This window comes from Schistocerca gregaria, chromosome 5 (assembly GCF_023897955.1).
Source record: "Schistocerca gregaria isolate iqSchGreg1 chromosome 5, iqSchGreg1.2, whole genome shotgun sequence".
Classification (NCBI taxonomy): Eukaryota; Metazoa; Arthropoda; class Insecta; order Orthoptera; family Acrididae; genus Schistocerca; species Schistocerca gregaria.
This window is the reverse complement of record NC_064924.1, coordinates 244553821-244569678: the sequence shown is the minus strand read 5'-3', so window position 1 is coordinate 244569678 and position 15858 is coordinate 244553821. Positions and strand designations below refer to the sequence as shown.

The 15858-nt window shown below is 49.8% G+C and overlaps 13 non-coding genes across 13 annotated transcripts; all 13 read left to right on the top strand.

Annotated features, from left to right (window-relative positions):
* The first annotated feature begins 202 nt into the window (after nt 1-202).
* Nucleotides 203-321, top strand: LOC126273615 (5S ribosomal RNA). Its single transcript, XR_007549462.1, has one exon. It is a non-coding gene; the product is annotated as a 5S ribosomal RNA (ribosomal RNA).
* Nucleotides 322-1467: 1146 nt separating this feature from the next.
* On the top strand, nt 1468-1586 carry LOC126273614 (5S ribosomal RNA). The gene has a single exon (XR_007549461.1). It is a non-coding gene; the product is annotated as a 5S ribosomal RNA (ribosomal RNA).
* Nucleotides 1587-2731: 1145 nt separating this feature from the next.
* On the top strand, nt 2732-2850 carry LOC126273613 (5S ribosomal RNA). The gene has a single exon (XR_007549460.1). It is a non-coding gene; the product is annotated as a 5S ribosomal RNA (ribosomal RNA).
* A 1146-nt stretch (nt 2851-3996) lies between these two features.
* Nucleotides 3997-4115, top strand: LOC126274076 (5S ribosomal RNA). Its single transcript, XR_007549906.1, has one exon. It is a non-coding gene; the product is annotated as a 5S ribosomal RNA (ribosomal RNA).
* A 1145-nt stretch (nt 4116-5260) lies between these two features.
* LOC126273612 (5S ribosomal RNA) lies at nt 5261-5379 on the top strand. Its single transcript, XR_007549459.1, has one exon. It is a non-coding gene; the product is annotated as a 5S ribosomal RNA (ribosomal RNA).
* Nucleotides 5380-6525: 1146 nt separating this feature from the next.
* Nucleotides 6526-6644, top strand: LOC126273611 (5S ribosomal RNA). The gene has a single exon (XR_007549458.1). It is a non-coding gene; the product is annotated as a 5S ribosomal RNA (ribosomal RNA).
* Nucleotides 6645-7790: 1146 nt separating this feature from the next.
* LOC126273610 (5S ribosomal RNA) lies at nt 7791-7909 on the top strand. The gene has a single exon (XR_007549457.1). It is a non-coding gene; the product is annotated as a 5S ribosomal RNA (ribosomal RNA).
* A 1147-nt stretch (nt 7910-9056) lies between these two features.
* LOC126273608 (5S ribosomal RNA) lies at nt 9057-9175 on the top strand. Its single transcript, XR_007549455.1, has one exon. It is a non-coding gene; the product is annotated as a 5S ribosomal RNA (ribosomal RNA).
* Nucleotides 9176-10322: 1147 nt separating this feature from the next.
* Nucleotides 10323-10441, top strand: LOC126273607 (5S ribosomal RNA). Its single transcript, XR_007549454.1, has one exon. It is a non-coding gene; the product is annotated as a 5S ribosomal RNA (ribosomal RNA).
* Nucleotides 10442-11588: 1147 nt separating this feature from the next.
* Nucleotides 11589-11707, top strand: LOC126273813 (5S ribosomal RNA). The gene has a single exon (XR_007549651.1). It is a non-coding gene; the product is annotated as a 5S ribosomal RNA (ribosomal RNA).
* Nucleotides 11708-12853: 1146 nt separating this feature from the next.
* LOC126274077 (5S ribosomal RNA) lies at nt 12854-12972 on the top strand. Its single transcript, XR_007549907.1, has one exon. It is a non-coding gene; the product is annotated as a 5S ribosomal RNA (ribosomal RNA).
* A 1146-nt stretch (nt 12973-14118) lies between these two features.
* On the top strand, nt 14119-14237 carry LOC126273606 (5S ribosomal RNA). The gene has a single exon (XR_007549453.1). It is a non-coding gene; the product is annotated as a 5S ribosomal RNA (ribosomal RNA).
* Nucleotides 14238-15384: 1147 nt separating this feature from the next.
* Nucleotides 15385-15503, top strand: LOC126273605 (5S ribosomal RNA). Its single transcript, XR_007549452.1, has one exon. It is a non-coding gene; the product is annotated as a 5S ribosomal RNA (ribosomal RNA).
* Nucleotides 15504-15858: the final 355 nt, after the last annotated feature.

Sequence of the window (15858 nt, the reverse complement as noted above, 5' to 3'; positions counted from 1 at the left end):
ACTTTGTCGAACAAACGAATGACAGGCGGTGCAACGAGCAGCTGTGTTGTGCGTCTGACCCACGTGGCGGCGCGCCGCACTGCGCGTCGCCTTCGAGGTGGAAGGACGTGCTTTGCGTCAAATGTGCCACCGAAAACGGCGATTGCGTGTGTTGGGAGGAGAGGCGAAGCCTTCTTCTGCCGTGCGGCTACTGTATAAGGACGCCAACGGCCATACCATGTTGAATACACCGGTTCTCGTCCGATCACCGAAGTTAAGCAACATCGGGCCCGGTTAGTACTTGGATGGGTGACCGCCTGGGAACACCGGGTGCTGTTGGCTCCCTCTCTCCTTTTAAATTTTATGTCACTACACCTGCCAGTCCTCTTTTCATACAAACTCTCAGGTGCGACAAAAATGCTTCCACAAGCATTTTAAACCACTGTATTAAACGTAAGATGTGAAATTACAGCAATGAACTCAGTTTGAACAAGAATGCGCGGAGGAAGAGTGCTAGGAACTCGTTGAAAATAACGAAACACTGCGAATCGACAGATGTGCTCTTAAAATGCGTCAGAGCCTACTGTTTTGTAGGAGCGCTAAATTCCAATTTTGTAGCAGTGCACAACGGCAAATTTGTAAACAAAAATTTACCTTTCGTCGCTACAAGAGATGGATACTTTGCCGAACAGCCTGTGTCTTGTGTGCATGTTTTCGCACCTTTCCACGGCACGGCGCAGCACAGAGCGGCTCTGGTAGCTCCGAACGGCCGCACACGGCGCCTCGGACACGTCGGTTCGGCCCGCGCCCATCTCGCAGATGCTTCTCGTACTTGTGCTGTCATATGGACCACGACCCGAGCGGCAGCGAGCGGCAGTCGAGCAAAGTCGGGACAAGTCGGGACGGAAGGGGACAGCCGAGAATACACCGTGCGAATTACGCAAATATCTGGAAGCGCGACGCGTGTCAGGCAGGTGAGACCGCTTCCCTCTGTCTTCATTTCTTGCTTTCTTGTCACTACCCCTGCCAGCCCTTTTTTCATGCTACCTTTCTCATGTGACATAGATGCTTCCATACTGATTTTAAACTATCGTAAGATACGATATTAAGGAGCTCAATTTGAATAGAGTGCGCCAAGGAAGACTTCCAAAGAGTCTCTGGAAATAACAAAACAGTGTGAAGTGACAGAAATGTTGTGAAATACGTCAGGGCATATTGTTTTGTAGCAGTGCACAACGGCAAATTTGTAAACAAAAATTTACCTTTCGTCGCTACAAGAGATGGATACTTTGTCGAACAAACGAATGACAGGCGGTGCAACGAGCAGCTGTGTTGTGCGTCTGACCCACGTGGCGGCGCGCCGCACTGCGCGTCGCCTTCGAGGTGGAAGGACGTGCTTTGCGTCAAATGTGCCACCGAAAACGGCGATTGCGTGTGTTGGGAGGAGAGGCGAAGCCTTCTTCTGCCGTGCGGCTACTGTATAAGGACGCCAACGGCCATACCATGTTGAATACACCGGTTCTCGTCCGATCACCGAAGTTAAGCAACATCGGGCCCGGTTAGTACTTGGATGGGTGACCGCCTGGGAACACCGGGTGCTGTTGGCTCCCTCTCTTCTTTTAAATTTTATGTCACTACACCTGCCAGTCCTCTTTTCATACAAACTCTCAGGTGCGACAAAGATGCTTCCACAAGCATTTTAAACCACTGTATTAAACGTAAGATGTGAAATTACAGCAATGAACTCAGTTTGAACAAGAATGCGCGGAGGAAGAGTGCTAGGAACTCGTTGAAAATAACGAAACACTGCGAATCGACAGATGTGCTCTTAAAATGCGTCAGAGCCTACTGTTTTGTAGGAGCGCTAAATTCCAATTTTGTAGCAGTGCACAACGGCAAATTTGTAAACAAAAATTTACCTTTCGTCGCTACAAGAGATGGATACTTTGCCGAACAGCCTATGTCTTGTGTGCATGTTTTCGCACCTTTCCACGGCACGGCGCAGCACAGAGCGGCTCTGGTAGCTCCGAACGGCCGCACACGGCGCCTCGGACACGTCGGTTCGGCCCGCGCCCATCTCGCAGATGCTTCTCGTACTTGTGCTGTCATATGGACCACGACCCGAGCGGCAGCGAGCGGCAGTCGAGCAAAGTCAGGACAAGTCGGGACGGAAGGCGACAGCCGAGAATGCACCGTGCGAATTACGCAAATATCTGGAAGCGCGACGCGTGTCAGGCAGGTGAGAAGCTTCCCTCTGTCTTCATTTCTTGCTTTCTTGTCACTACCCCTGCCAGCCCTTTTTTCATGCTACCTTTCTCATGTGACATAGATGCTTCCATACTGATTTTAAACTATCGTAAGATACGATATTAAGGAGCTCAATTTGAAAAGAGTGCGCCAAGGAAGACTTCCAAAGAGTCTCTGGAAATAACAAAACAGTGTGAAGTGACAGAAATGTTGTGAAATACGTCAGGGCATATTGTTTTGTAGCAGTGCACAACGGTAAATTTGTAAACAAAAATTTACCTTTCGTCGCTACAAGAGATGGATACTTTGTCGAACAAACGAATGACAGGCGGTGCAACGAGCAGCTGTGTTGTGCGTCTGACCCACGTGGCGGCGCGCCGCACTGCGCGTCGCCTTCGAGGTGGAAGGACGTGCTTTGCGTCAAATGTGCCACCGAAAACGGCGATTGCGTGTGTTGGGAGGAGAGGCGAAGCCTTCTTCTGCCGTGCGGCTACTGTATAAGGACGCCAACGGCCATACCATGTTGAATACACCGGTTCTCGTCCGATCACCGAAGTTAAGCAACATCGGGCCCGGTTAGTACTTGGATGGGTGACCGCCTGGGAACACCGGGTGCTGTTGGCTCCCTCTCTTCTTTTAAATTTTATGTCACTACACCTGCCAGTCCTCTTTTCATACAAACTCTCAGGTGCGACAAAGATGCTTCCACAAGCATTTTAAACCACTGTATTAAACGTAAGATGTGAAATTACAGCAATGAACTCAGTTTGAACAAGAATGCGCGGAGGAAGAGTGCTAGGAACTCGTTGAAAATAACGAAACACTGCGAATCGACAGATGTGCTCTTAAAATGCGTCAGAGCCTACTGTTTTGTAGGAGCGCTAAATTCCAATTTTGTAGCAGTGCACAACGGCAAATTTGTAAACAAAAATTTACCTTTCGTCGCTACAAGAGATGGATACTTTGCCGAACAGCCTGTGTCTTGTGTGCATGTTTTCGCACCTTTCCACGGCACGGCGCAGCACAGAGCGGCTCTGGTAGCTCCGAACGGCCGCACACGGCGCCTCGGACACGTCGGTTCGGCCCGCGCCCATCTCGCAGATGCTTCTCGTACTTGTGCTGTCATATGGACCACGACCCGAGCGGCAGCGAGCGGCAGTCGAGCAAAGTCGGGACAAGTCGGGACGGAAGGGGACAGCCGAGAATGCACCGTGCGAATTACGCAAATATCTGGAAGCGCGACGCGTGTCAGGCAGGTGAGACCGCTTCCCTCTGTCTTCATTTCTTGCTTTCTTGTCACTACCCCTGCCAGCCCTTTTTTCATGCTACCTTTCTCATGTGACATAGATGCTTCCATACTGATTTTAAACTATCGTAAGATACGATATTAAGGAGCTCAATTTGAAAAGAGTGCGCCAAGGAAGACTTCCAAAGAGTCTCTGGAAATAACAAAACAGTGTGAAGTGACAGAAATGTTGTGAAATACGTCAGGGCATATTGTTTTGTAGCAGTGCACAACGGCAAATTTGTAAACAAAAATTTACCTTTCGTCGCTACAAGAGATGGATACTTTGTCGAACAAACGAATGACAGGCGGTGCAACGAGCAGCTGTGTTGTGCGTCTGACCCACGTGGCGGCGCGCCGCACTGCGCGTCGCCTTCGAGGTGGAAGGACGTGCTTTGCGTCAAATGTGCCACCGAAAACGGCGATTGCGTGTGTTGGGAGGAGAGGCGAAGCCTTCTTCTGCCGTGCGGCTACTGTATAAGGACGCCAACGGCCATACCATGTTGAATACACCGGTTCTCGTCCGATCACCGAAGTTAAGCAACATCGGGCCCAGTTAGTACTTGGATGGGTGACCGCCTGGGAACACCGGGTGCTGTTGGCTCCCTCTCTCCTTTTAAATTTTATGTCACTACACCTGCCAGTCCTCTTTTCATACAAACTCTCAGGTGCGACAAAGATGCTTCCACAAGCATTTTAAACCACTGTATTAAATGTAAGATGTGAAATTACAGCAATGAACTCAGTTTGAACAAGAATGCGCGGAGGAAGAGTGCTAGGAACTCGTTGAAAATAACGAAACACTGCGAATCGACAGATGTGCTCTTAAAATGCGTCAGAGCCTACTGTTTTGTAGGAGCGCTAAATTCCAATTTTGTAGCAGTGCACAACGGCAAATTTGTAAACAAAAATTTACCTTTCGTCGCTACAAGAGATGGATACTTTGCCGAACAGCCTGTGTCTTGTGTGCATGTTTTCGCACCTTTCCACGGCACGGCGCAGCACAGAGCGGCTCTGGTAGCTCCGAACGGCCGCACACGGCGCCTCGGACACGTCGGTTCGGCCCGCGCCCATCTCGCAGATGCTTCTCGTACTTGTGCTGTCATATGGACCACGACCCGAGCGGCAGCGAGCGGCAGTCGAGCAAAGTCAGGACAAGTCGGGACGGAAGGCGACAGCCGAGAATGCACCGTGCGAATTACGCAAATATCTGGAAGCGCGACGCGTGTCAGGCAGGTGAGAAGCTTCCCTCTGTCTTCATTTCTTGCTTTCTTGTCACTACCCCTGCCAGCCCTTTTTTCATGCTACCTTTCTCATGTGACATAGATGCTTCCATACTGATTTTAAACTATCGTAAGATACGATATTAAGGAGCTCAATTTGAAAAGAGTGCGCCAAGGAAGACTTCCAAAGAGTCTCTGGAAATAACAAAACAGTGTGAAGTGACAGAAATGTTGTGAAATACGTCAGGGCATATTGTTTTGTAGCAGTGCACAACGGCAAATTTGTAAACAAAAATTTACCTTTCGTCGCTACAAGAGATGGATACTTTGTCGAACAAACGAATGACAGGCGGTGCAACGAGCAGCTGTGTTGTGCGTCTGACCCACGTGGCGGCGCGCCGCACTGCGCGTCGCCTTCGAGGTGGAAGGACGTGCTTTGCGTCAAATGTGCCACCGAAAACGGCGATTGCGTGTGTTGGGAGGAGAGGCGAAGCCTTCTTCTGCCGTGCGGCTACTGTATAAGGACGCCAACGGCCATACCATGTTGAATACACCGGTTCTCGTCCGATCACCGAAGTTAAGCAACATCGGGCCCGGTTAGTACTTGGATGGGTGACCGCCTGGGAACACCGGGTGCTGTTGGCTCCCTCTCTTCTTTTAAATTTTATGTCACTACACCTGCCAGTCCTCTTTTCATACAAACTCTCAGGTGCGACAAAGATGCTTCCACAAGCATTTTAAACCACTGTATTAAACGTAAGATGTGAAATTACAGCAATGAACTCAGTTTGAACAAGAATGCGCGGAGGAAGAGTGCTAGGAACTCGTTGAAAATAACGAAACACTGCGAATCGACAGATGTGCTCTTAAAATGCGTCAGAGCCTACTGTTTTGTAGGAGCGCTAAATTCCAATTTTGTAGCAGTGCACAACGGCAAATTTGTAAACAAAAATTTACCTTTCGTCGCTACAAGAGATGGATACTTTGCCGAACAGCCTGTGTCTTGTGTGCATGTTTTCGCACCTTTCCACGGCACGGCGCAGCACAGAGCGGCTCTGGTAGCTCCGAACGGCCGCACACGGCGCCTCGGACACGTCGGTTCGGCCCGCGCCCATCTCGCAGATGCTTTTCGTACTTGTGCTGTCATATGGACCACGACCCGAGCGGCAGCGAGCGGCAGTCGAGCAAAGTCGGGACAAGTCGGGACGGAAGGGGACAGCCGAGAATGCACCGTGCGAATTACGCAAATATCTGGAAGCGCGACGCGTGTCAGGCAGGTGAGACCGCTTCCCTCTGTCTTCATTTCTTGCTTTCTTGTCACTACCCCTGCCAGCCCTTTTTTCATGCTACCTTTCTCATGTGACATAGATGCTTCCATACTGATTTTAAACTATCGTAAGATACGATATTAAGGAGCTCAATTTGAAAAGAGTGCGCCAAGGAAGACTTCCAAAGAGTCTCTGGAAATAACAAAACAGTGTGAAGTGACAGAAATGTTGTGAAATACGTCAGGGCATATTGTTTTGTAGCAGTGCACAACGGCAAATTTGTAAACAAAAATTTACCTTTCGTCGCTACAAGAGATGGATACTTTGTCGAACAAACGAATGACAGGCGGTGCAACGAGCAGCTGTGTTGTGCGTCTGACCCACGTGGCGGCGCGCCGCACTGCGCGTCGCCTTCGAGGTGGAAGGACGTGCTTTGCGTCAAATGTGCCACCGAAAACGGCGATTGCGTGTGTTGGGAGGAGAGGCGAAGCCTTCTTCTGCCGTGCGGCTACTGTATAAGGACGCCAACGGCCATACCATGTTGAATACACCGGTTCTCGTCCGATCACCGAAGTTAAGCAACATCGGGCCCGGTTAGTACTTGGATGGGTGACCGCCTGGGAACACCGGGTGCTGTTGGCTCCCTCTCTTCTTTTAAATTTTATGTCACTACACCTGCCAGTCCTCTTTTCATACAAACTCTCAGGTGCGACAAAGATGCTTCCACAAGCATTTTAAACCACTGTATTAAACGTAAGATGTGAAATTACAGCAATGAACTCAGTTTGAACAAGAATGCGCGGAGGAAGAGTGCTAGGAACTCGTTGAAAATAACGAAACACTGCGAATCGACAGATGTGCTCTTAAAATGCGTCAGAGCCTACTGTTTTGTAGGAGCGCTAAATTCCAATTTTGTAGCAGTGCACAACGGCAAATTTGTAAACAAAAATTTACCTTTCGTCGCTACAAGAGATGGATACTTTGCCGAACAGCCTGTGTCTTGTGTGCATGTTTTCGCACCTTTCCACGGCACGGCGCAGCACAGAGCGGCTCTGGTAGCTCCGAACGGCCGCACACGGCGCCTCGGACACGTCGGTTCGGCCCGCGCCCATCTCGCAGATGCTTCTCGTACTTGTGCTGTCATATGGACCACGACCCGAGCGGCAGCGAGCGGCAGTCGAGCAAAGTCGGGACAAGTCGGGACGGAAGGGGACAGCCGAGAATGCACCGTGCGAATTACGCAAATATCTGGAAGCGCGACGCGTGTCAGGCAGGTGAGACCGCTTCCCTCTGTCTTCATTTCTTGCTTTCTTGTCACTACCCCTGCCAGCCCTTTTTTCATGCTACCTTTCTCATGTGACATAGATGCTTCCATACTGATTTTAAACTATCGTAAGATACGATATTAAGGAGCTCAATTTGAAAAGAGTGCGCCAAGGAAGACTTCCAAAGAGTCTCTGGAAATAACAAAACAGTGTGAAGTGACAGAAATGTTGTGAAATACGTCAGGGCATATTGTTTTGTAGCAGTGCACAACGGCAAATTTGTAAACAAAAATTTACCTTTCGTCGCTACAAGAGATGGATACTTTGTCGAACAAACGAATGACAGGCGGTGCAACGAGCAGCTGTGTTGTGCGTCTGACCCACGTGGCGGCGCGCCGCACTGCGCGTCGCCTTCGAGGTGGAAGGACGTGCTTTGCGTCAAATGTGCCACCGAAAACGGCGATTGCGTGTGTTGGGAGGAGAGGCGAAGCCTTCTTCTGCCGTGCGGCTACTGTATAAGGACGCCAACGGCCATACCATGTTGAATACACCGGTTCTCGTCCGATCACCGAAGTTAAGCAACATCGGGCCCGGTTAGTACTTGGATGGGTGACCGCCTGGGAACACCGGGTGCTGTTGGCTCCCTCTCTTCTTTTAAATTTTATGTCACTACACCTGCCAGTCCTCTTTTCATACAAACTCTCAGGTGCGACAAAGATGCTTCCACAAGCATTTTAAACCACTGTATTAAACGTAAGATGTGAAATTACAGCAATGAACTCAGTTTGAACAAGAATGCGCGGAGGAAGAGTGCTAGGAACTCGTTGAAAATAACGAAACACTGCGAATCGACAGATGTGCTCTTAAAATGCGTCAGAGCCTACTGTTTTGTAGGAGCGCTAAATTCCAATTTTGTAGCAGTGCACAACGGCAAATTTGTAAACAAAAATTTACCTTTCGTCGCTACAAGAGATGGATACTTTGCCGAACAGCCTGTGTCTTGTGTGCATGTTTTCGCACCTTTCCACGGCACGGCGCAGCACAGAGCGGCTCTGGTAGCTCCGAACGGCCGCACACGGCGCCTCGGACACGTCGGTTCGGCCCGCGCCCATCTCGCAGATGCTTCTCGTACTTGTGCTGTCATATGGACCACGACCCGAGCGGCAGCGAGCGGCAGTCGGGACAAGTCGGGACAAGTCGGGACGGAAGGGGACAGCCGAGAATGCACCGTGCGAATTACGCAAATATCTGGAAGCGCGACGCGTGTCAGGCAGGTGAGACCGCTTCCCTCTGTCTTCATTTCTTGCTTTCTTGTCACTACCCCTGCCAGCCCTTTTTTTCATGCTACCTTTCTCATGTGACATAGATGCTTCCATACTGATTTTAAACTATCGTAAGATACGATATTAAGGAGCTCAATTTGAAAAGAGTGCGCCAAGGAAGACTTCCAAAGAGTCTCTGGAAATAACAAAACAGTGTGAAGTGACAGAAATGTTGTGAAATACGTCAGGGCATATTGTTTTGTAGCAGTGCACAACGGCAAATTTGTAAACAAAAATTTACCTTTCGTCGCTACAAGAGATGGATACTTTGTCGAACAAACGAATGACAGGCGGTGCAACGAGCAGCTGTGTTGTGCGTCTGACCCACGTGGCGGCGCGCCGCACTGCGCGTCGTCTTCGAGGTGGAAGGACGTGCTTTGCGTCAAATGTGCCACCGAAAACGGCGATTGCGTGTGTTGGGAGGAGAGGCGAAGCCTTCTTCTGCCGTGCGGCTACTGTATAAGGACGCCAACGGCCATACCATGTTGAATACACCGGTTCTCGTCCGATCACCGAAGTTAAGCAACATCGGGCCCGGTTAGTACTTGGATGGGTGACCGCCTGGGAACACCGGGTGCTGTTGGCTCCCTCTCTCCTTTTAAATTTTATGTCACTACACCTGCCAGTCCTCTTTTCATACAAACTCTCAGGTGCGACAAAGATGCTTCCACAAGCATTTTAAACCACTGTATTAAACGTAAGATGTGAAATTACAGCAATGAACTCAGTTTGAACAAGAATGCGCGGAGGAAGAGTGCTAGGAACTCGTTGAAAATAACGAAACACTGCGAATCGACAGATGTGCTCTTAAAATGCGTCAGAGCCTACTGTTTTGTAGGAGCGCTAAATTCCAATTTTGTAGCAGTGCACAACGGCAAATTTGTAAACAAAAATTTACCTTTCGTCGCTACAAGAGATGGATACTTTGCCGAACAGCCTGTGTCTTGTGTGCATGTTTTCGCACCTTTCCACGGCACGGCGCAGCACAGAGCGGCTCTGGTAGCTCCGAACGGCCGCACACGGCGCCTCGGACACGTCGGTTCGGCCCGCGCCCATCTCGCAGATGCTTCTCGTACTTGTGCTGTCATATGGACCACGACCCGAGCGGCAGCGAGCGGCAGTCGAGCAAAGTCGGGACAAGTCGGGACGGAAGGGGACAGCCGAGAATGCACCGTGCGAATTACGCAAATATCTGGAAGCGCGACGCGTGTCAGGCAGGTGAGACCGCTTCCCTCTGTCTTCATTTCTTGCTTTCTTGTCACTACCCCTGCCAGCCCTTTTTTTCATGCTACCTTTCTCATGTGACATAGATGCTTCCATACTGATTTTAAACTATCGTAAGATACGATATTAAGGAGCTCAACTTGAAAAGAGTGCGCCAAGGAAGACTTCCAAAGAGTCTCTGGAAATAACAAAACAGTGTGAAGTGACAGAAATGTTGTGAAATACGTCAGGGCATATTGTTTTGTAGCAGTGCACAACGGCAAATTTGTAAACAAAAATTTACCTTTCGTCGCTACAAGAGATGGATACTTTGTCGAACAAACGAATGACAGGCGGTGCAACGAGCAGCTGTGTTGTGCGTCTGACCCACGTGGCGGCGCGCCGCACTGCGCGTCGTCTTCGAGGTGGAAGGACGTGCTTTGCGTCAAATGTGCCACCGAAAACGGCGATTGCGTGTGTTGGGAGGAGAGGCGAAGCCTTCTTCTGCCGTGCGGCTACTGTATAAGGACGCCAACGGCCATACCATGTTGAATACACCGGTTCTCGTCCGATCACCGAAGTTAAGCAACATCGGGCCCGGTTAGTACTTGGATGGGTGACCGCCTGGGAACACCGGGTGCTGTTGGCTCCCTCTCTCCTTTTAAATTTTATGTCACTACACCTGCCAGTCCTCTTTTCATACAAACTCTCAGGTGCGACAAAGATGCTTCCACAAGCATTTTAAACCACTGTATTAAACGTAAGATGTGAAATTACAGCAATGAACTCAGTTTGAACAAGAATGCGCGGAGGAAGAGTGCTAGGAACTCGTTGAAAATAACGAAACACTGCGAATCGACAGATGTGCTCTTAAAATGCGTCAGAGCCTACTGTTTTGTAGGAGCGCTAAATTCCAATTTTGTAGCAGTGCACAACGGCAAATTTGTAAACAAAAATTTACCTTTCGTCGCTACAAGAGATGGATACTTTGCCGAACAGCCTGTGTCTTGTGTGCATGTTTTCGCACCTTTCCACGGCACGGCGCAGCACAGAGCGGCTCTGGTAGCTCCGAACGGCCGCACACGGCGCCTCGGACACGTCGGTTCGGCCCGCGCCCATCTCGCAGATGCTTCTCGTACTTGTGCTGTCATATGGACCACGACCCGAGCGGCAGCGAGCGGCAGTCGGGACAAGTCGGGACAAGTCGGGACGGAAGGGGACAGCCGAGAATGCACCGTGCGAATTACGCAAATATCTGGAAGCGCGACGCGTGTCAGGCAGGTGAGACCGCTTCCCTCTGTCTTCATTTCTTGCTTTCTTGTCACTACCCCTGCCAGCCCTTTTTTTCATGCTACCTTTCTCATGTGACATAGATGCTTCCATACTGATTTTAAACTATCGTAAGATACGATATTAAGGAGCTCAATTTGAAAAGAGTGCGCCAAGGAAGACTTCCAAAGAGTCTCTGGAAATAACAAAACAGTGTGAAGTGACAGAAATGTTGTGAAATACGTCAGGGCATATTGTTTTGTAGCAGTGCACAACGGCAAATTTGTAAACAAAAATTTACCTTTCGTCGCTACAAGAGATGGATACTTTGTCGAACAAACGAATGACAGGCGGTGCAACGAGCAGCTGTGTTGTGCGTCTGACCCACGTGGCGGCGCGCCGCACTGCGCGTCGCCTTCGAGGTGGAAGGACGTGCTTTGCGTCAAATGTGCCACCGAAAACGGCGATTGCGTGTGTTGGGAGGAGAGGCGAAGCCTTCTTCTGCCGTGCGGCTACTGTATAAGGACGCCAACGGCCATACCATGTTGAATACACCGGTTCTCGTCCGATCACCGAAGTTAAGCAACATCGGGCCCGGTTAGTACTTCGATGGGTGACCGCCTGGGAACACCGGGTGCTGTTGGCTCCCTCTCTCCTTTTAAATTTTATGTCACTACACCTGCCAGTCCTCTTTTCATACAAACTCTCAGGTGCGACAAAGATGCTTCCACAAGCATTTTAAACCACTGTATTAAACGTAAGATGTGAAATTACAGCAATGAACTCAGTTTGAACAAGAATGCGCGGAGGAAGAGTGCTAGGAACTCGTTGAAAATAACGAAACACTGCGAATCGACAGATGTGCTCTTAAAATGCGTCAGAGCCTACTGTTTTGTAGGAGCGCTAAATTCCAATTTTGTAGCAGTGCACAACGGCAAATTTGTAAACAAAAATTTACCTTTCGTCGCTACAAGAGATGGATACTTTGCCGAACAGCCTGTGTCTTGTGTGCATGTTTTCGCACCTTTCCACGGCACGGCGCAGCACAGAGCGGCTCTGGTAGCTCCGAACGGCCGCACACGGCGCCTCGGACACGTCGGTTCGGCCCGCGCCCATCTCGCAGATGCTTCTCGTACTTGTGCTGTCATATGGACCACGACCCGAGCGGCAGCGAGCGGCAGTCGAGCAAAGTCGGGACAAGTCGGGACGGAAGGGGACAGCCGAGAATGCACCGTGCGAATTACGCAAATATCTGGAAGCGCGACGCGTGTCAGGCAGGTGAGACCGCTTCCCTCTGTCTTCATTTCTTGCTTTCTTGTCACTACCACTGCCAGCCCTTTTTTCATGCTACCTTTCTCATGTGACATAGATGCTTCCATACTGATTTTAAACTATCGTAAGATACGATATTAAGGAGCTCAATTTGAAAAGAGTGCGCCAAGGAAGACTTCCAAAGAGTCTCTGGAAATAACAAAACAGTGTGAAGTGACAGAAATGTTGTGAAATACGTCAGGGCATATTGTTTTGTAGCAGTGCACAACGGCAAATTTGTAAACAAAAATTTACCTTTCGTCGCTACAAGAGATGGATACTTTGTCGAACAAACGAATGACAGGCGGTGCAACGAGCAGCTGTGTTGTGCGTCTGACCCACGTGGCGGCGCGCCGCACTGCGCGTCGCCTTCGAGGTGGAAGGACGTGCTTTGCGTCAAATGTGCCACCGAAAACGGCGATTGCGTGTGTTGGGAGGAGAGGCGAAGCCTTCTTCTGCCGTGCGGCTACTGTATAAGGACGCCAACGGCCATACCATGTTGAATACACCGGTTCTCGTCCGATCACCGAAGTTAAGCAACATCGGGCCCGGTTAGTACTTGGATAGGTGACCGCCTGGGAACACCGGGTGCTGTTGGCTCCCTCTCTCCTTTTAAATTTTATGTCACTACACCTGCCAGTCCTCTTTTCATACAAACTCTCAGGTGCGACAAAGATGCTTCCACAAGCATTTTAAACCACTGTATTAAACGTAAGATGTGAAATTACAGCAATGAACTCAGTTTGAACAAGAATGCGCGGAGGAAGAGTGCTAGGAACTCGTTGAAAATAACGAAACACTGCGAATCGACAGATGTGCTCTTAAAATGCGTCAGAGCCTACTGTTTTGTAGGAGCGCTAAATTCCAATTTTGTAGCAGTGCACAACGGCAAATTTGTAAACAAAAATTTACCTTTCGTCGCTACAAGAGATGGATACTTTGCCGAACAGCCTGTGTCTTGTGTGCATGTTTTCGCACCTTTCCACGGCACGGCGCAGCACAGAGCGGCTCTGGTAGCTCCGAACGGCCGCACACGGCGCCTCGGACACGTCGGTTCGGCCCGCGCCCATCTCGCAGATGCTTCTCGTACTTGTGCTGTCATATGGACCACGACCCGAGCGGCAGCGAGCGGCAGTCGAGCAAAGTCGGGACAAGTCGGGACGGAAGGGGACAGCCGAGAATGCAAAGTGCGAATTACGCAAATATCTGGAAGCGCGACGCGTGTCAGGCAGGTGAGACCGCTTCCCTCTGTCTTCATTTCTTGCTTTCTTGTCACTACCCCTGCCAGCCCTTTTTTCATGCTACCTTTCTCATGTGACATAGATGCTTCCATACTGATTTTAAACTATCGTAAGATACGATATTAAGGAGCTCAATTTGAAAAGAGTGCGCCAAGGAAGACTTCCAAAGAGTCTCTGGAAATAACAAAACAGTGTGAAGTGACAGAAATGTTGTGAAATACGTCAGGGCATATTGTTTTGTAGCAGTGCACAACGGCAAATTTGTAAACAAAAATTTACCTTTCGTCGCTACAAGAGATGGATACTTTGTCGAACAAACGAATGACAGGCGGTGCAACGAGCAGCTGTGTTGTGCGTCTGACCCACGTGGCGGCGCGCCGCACTGCGCGTCGCCTTCGAGGTGGAAGGACGTGCTTTGCGTCAAATGTGCCACCGAAAACGGCGATTGCGTGTGTTGGGAGGAGAGGCGAAGCCTTCTTCTGCCGTGCGGCTACTGTATAAGGACGCCAACGGCCATACCATGTTGAATACACCGGTTCTCGTCCGATCACCGAAGTTAAGCAACATCGGGCCCGGTTAGTACTTGGATGGGTGACCGCCTGGGAACACCGGGTGCTGTTGGCTCCCTCTCTTCTTTTAAATTTTATGTCACTACACCTGCCAGTCCTCTTTTCATACAAACTCTCAGGTGCGACAAAGATGCTTCCACAAGCATTTTAAACCACTGTATTAAACGTAAGATGTGAAATTACAGCAATGAACTCAGTTTGAACAAGAATGCGCGGAGGAAGAGTGCTAGGAACTCGTTGAAAATAACGAAACACTGCGAATCGACAGATGTGCTCTTAAAATGCGTCAGAGCCTACTGTTTTGTAGGAGCGCTAAATTCCAATTTTGTAGCAGTGCACAACGGCAAATTTGTAAACAAAAATTTACCTTTCGTCGCTACAAGAGATGGATACTTTGCCGAACAGCCTGTGTCTTGTGTGCATGTTTTCGCACCTTTCCACGGCACGGCGCAGCACAGAGCGGCTCTGGTAGCTCCGAACGGCCGCACACGGCGCCTCGGACACGTCGGTTCGGCCCGCGCCCATCTCGCAGATGCTTCTCGTACTTGTGCTGTCATATGGACCACGACCCGAGCGGCAGCGAGCGGCAGTCGGGACAAGTCGGGACAAGTCGGGACGGAAGGGGACAGCCGAGAATGCACCGTGCGAATTACGCAAATATCTGGAAGCGCGACGCGTGTCAGGCAGGTGAGACCGCTTCCCTCTGTCTTCATTTCTTGCTTTCTTGTCACTACCCCTGCCAGCCCTTTTTTTCATGCTACCTTTCTCATGTGACATAGATGCTTCCATACTGATTTTAAACTATCGTAAGATACGATATTAAGGAGCTCAATTTGAAAAGAGTGCGCCAAGGAAGACTTCCAAAGAGTCTCTGGAAATAACAAAACAGTGTGAAGTGACAGAAATGTTGTGAAATACGTCAGGGCATATTGTTTTGTAGCAGTGCACAACGGCAAATTTGTAAACAAAAATTTACCTTTCGTCGCTACAAGAGATGGATACTTTGTCGAACAAACGAATGACAGGCGGTGCAACGAGCAGCTGTGTTGTGCGTCTGACCCACGTGGCGGCGCGCCGCACTGCGCGTCGCCTTCGAGGTGGAAGGACGTGCTTTGCGTCAAATGTGCCACCGAAAACGGCGATTGCGTGTGTTGGGAGGAGAGGCGAAGCCTTCTTCTGCCGTGCGGCTACTGTATAAGGACGCCAACGGCCATACCATGTTGAATACACCGGTTCTCGTCCGATCACCGAAGTTAAGCAACATCGGGCCCGGTTAGTACTTGGATGGGTGACCGCCTGGGAACACCGGGTGCTGTTGGCTCCCTCTCTCCTTTTAAATTTTATGTCACTACACCTGCCAGTCCTCTTTTCATACAAACTCTCAGGTGCGACAAAGATGCTTCCACAAGCATTTTAAACCACTGTATTAAACGTAAGATGTGAAATTACAGCAATGAACTCAGTTTGAACAAGAATGCGCGGAGGAAGAGTGCTAGGAACTCGTTGAAAATAACGAAACACTGCGAATCGACAGATGTGCTCTTAAAATGCGTCAGAGCCTACTGTTTTGTAGGAGCGCTAAATTCCAATTTTGTAGCAGTGCACAACGGCAAATTTGTAAACAAAAATTTACCTTTCGTCGCTACAAGAGATGGATACTTTGCCGAACAGCCTGT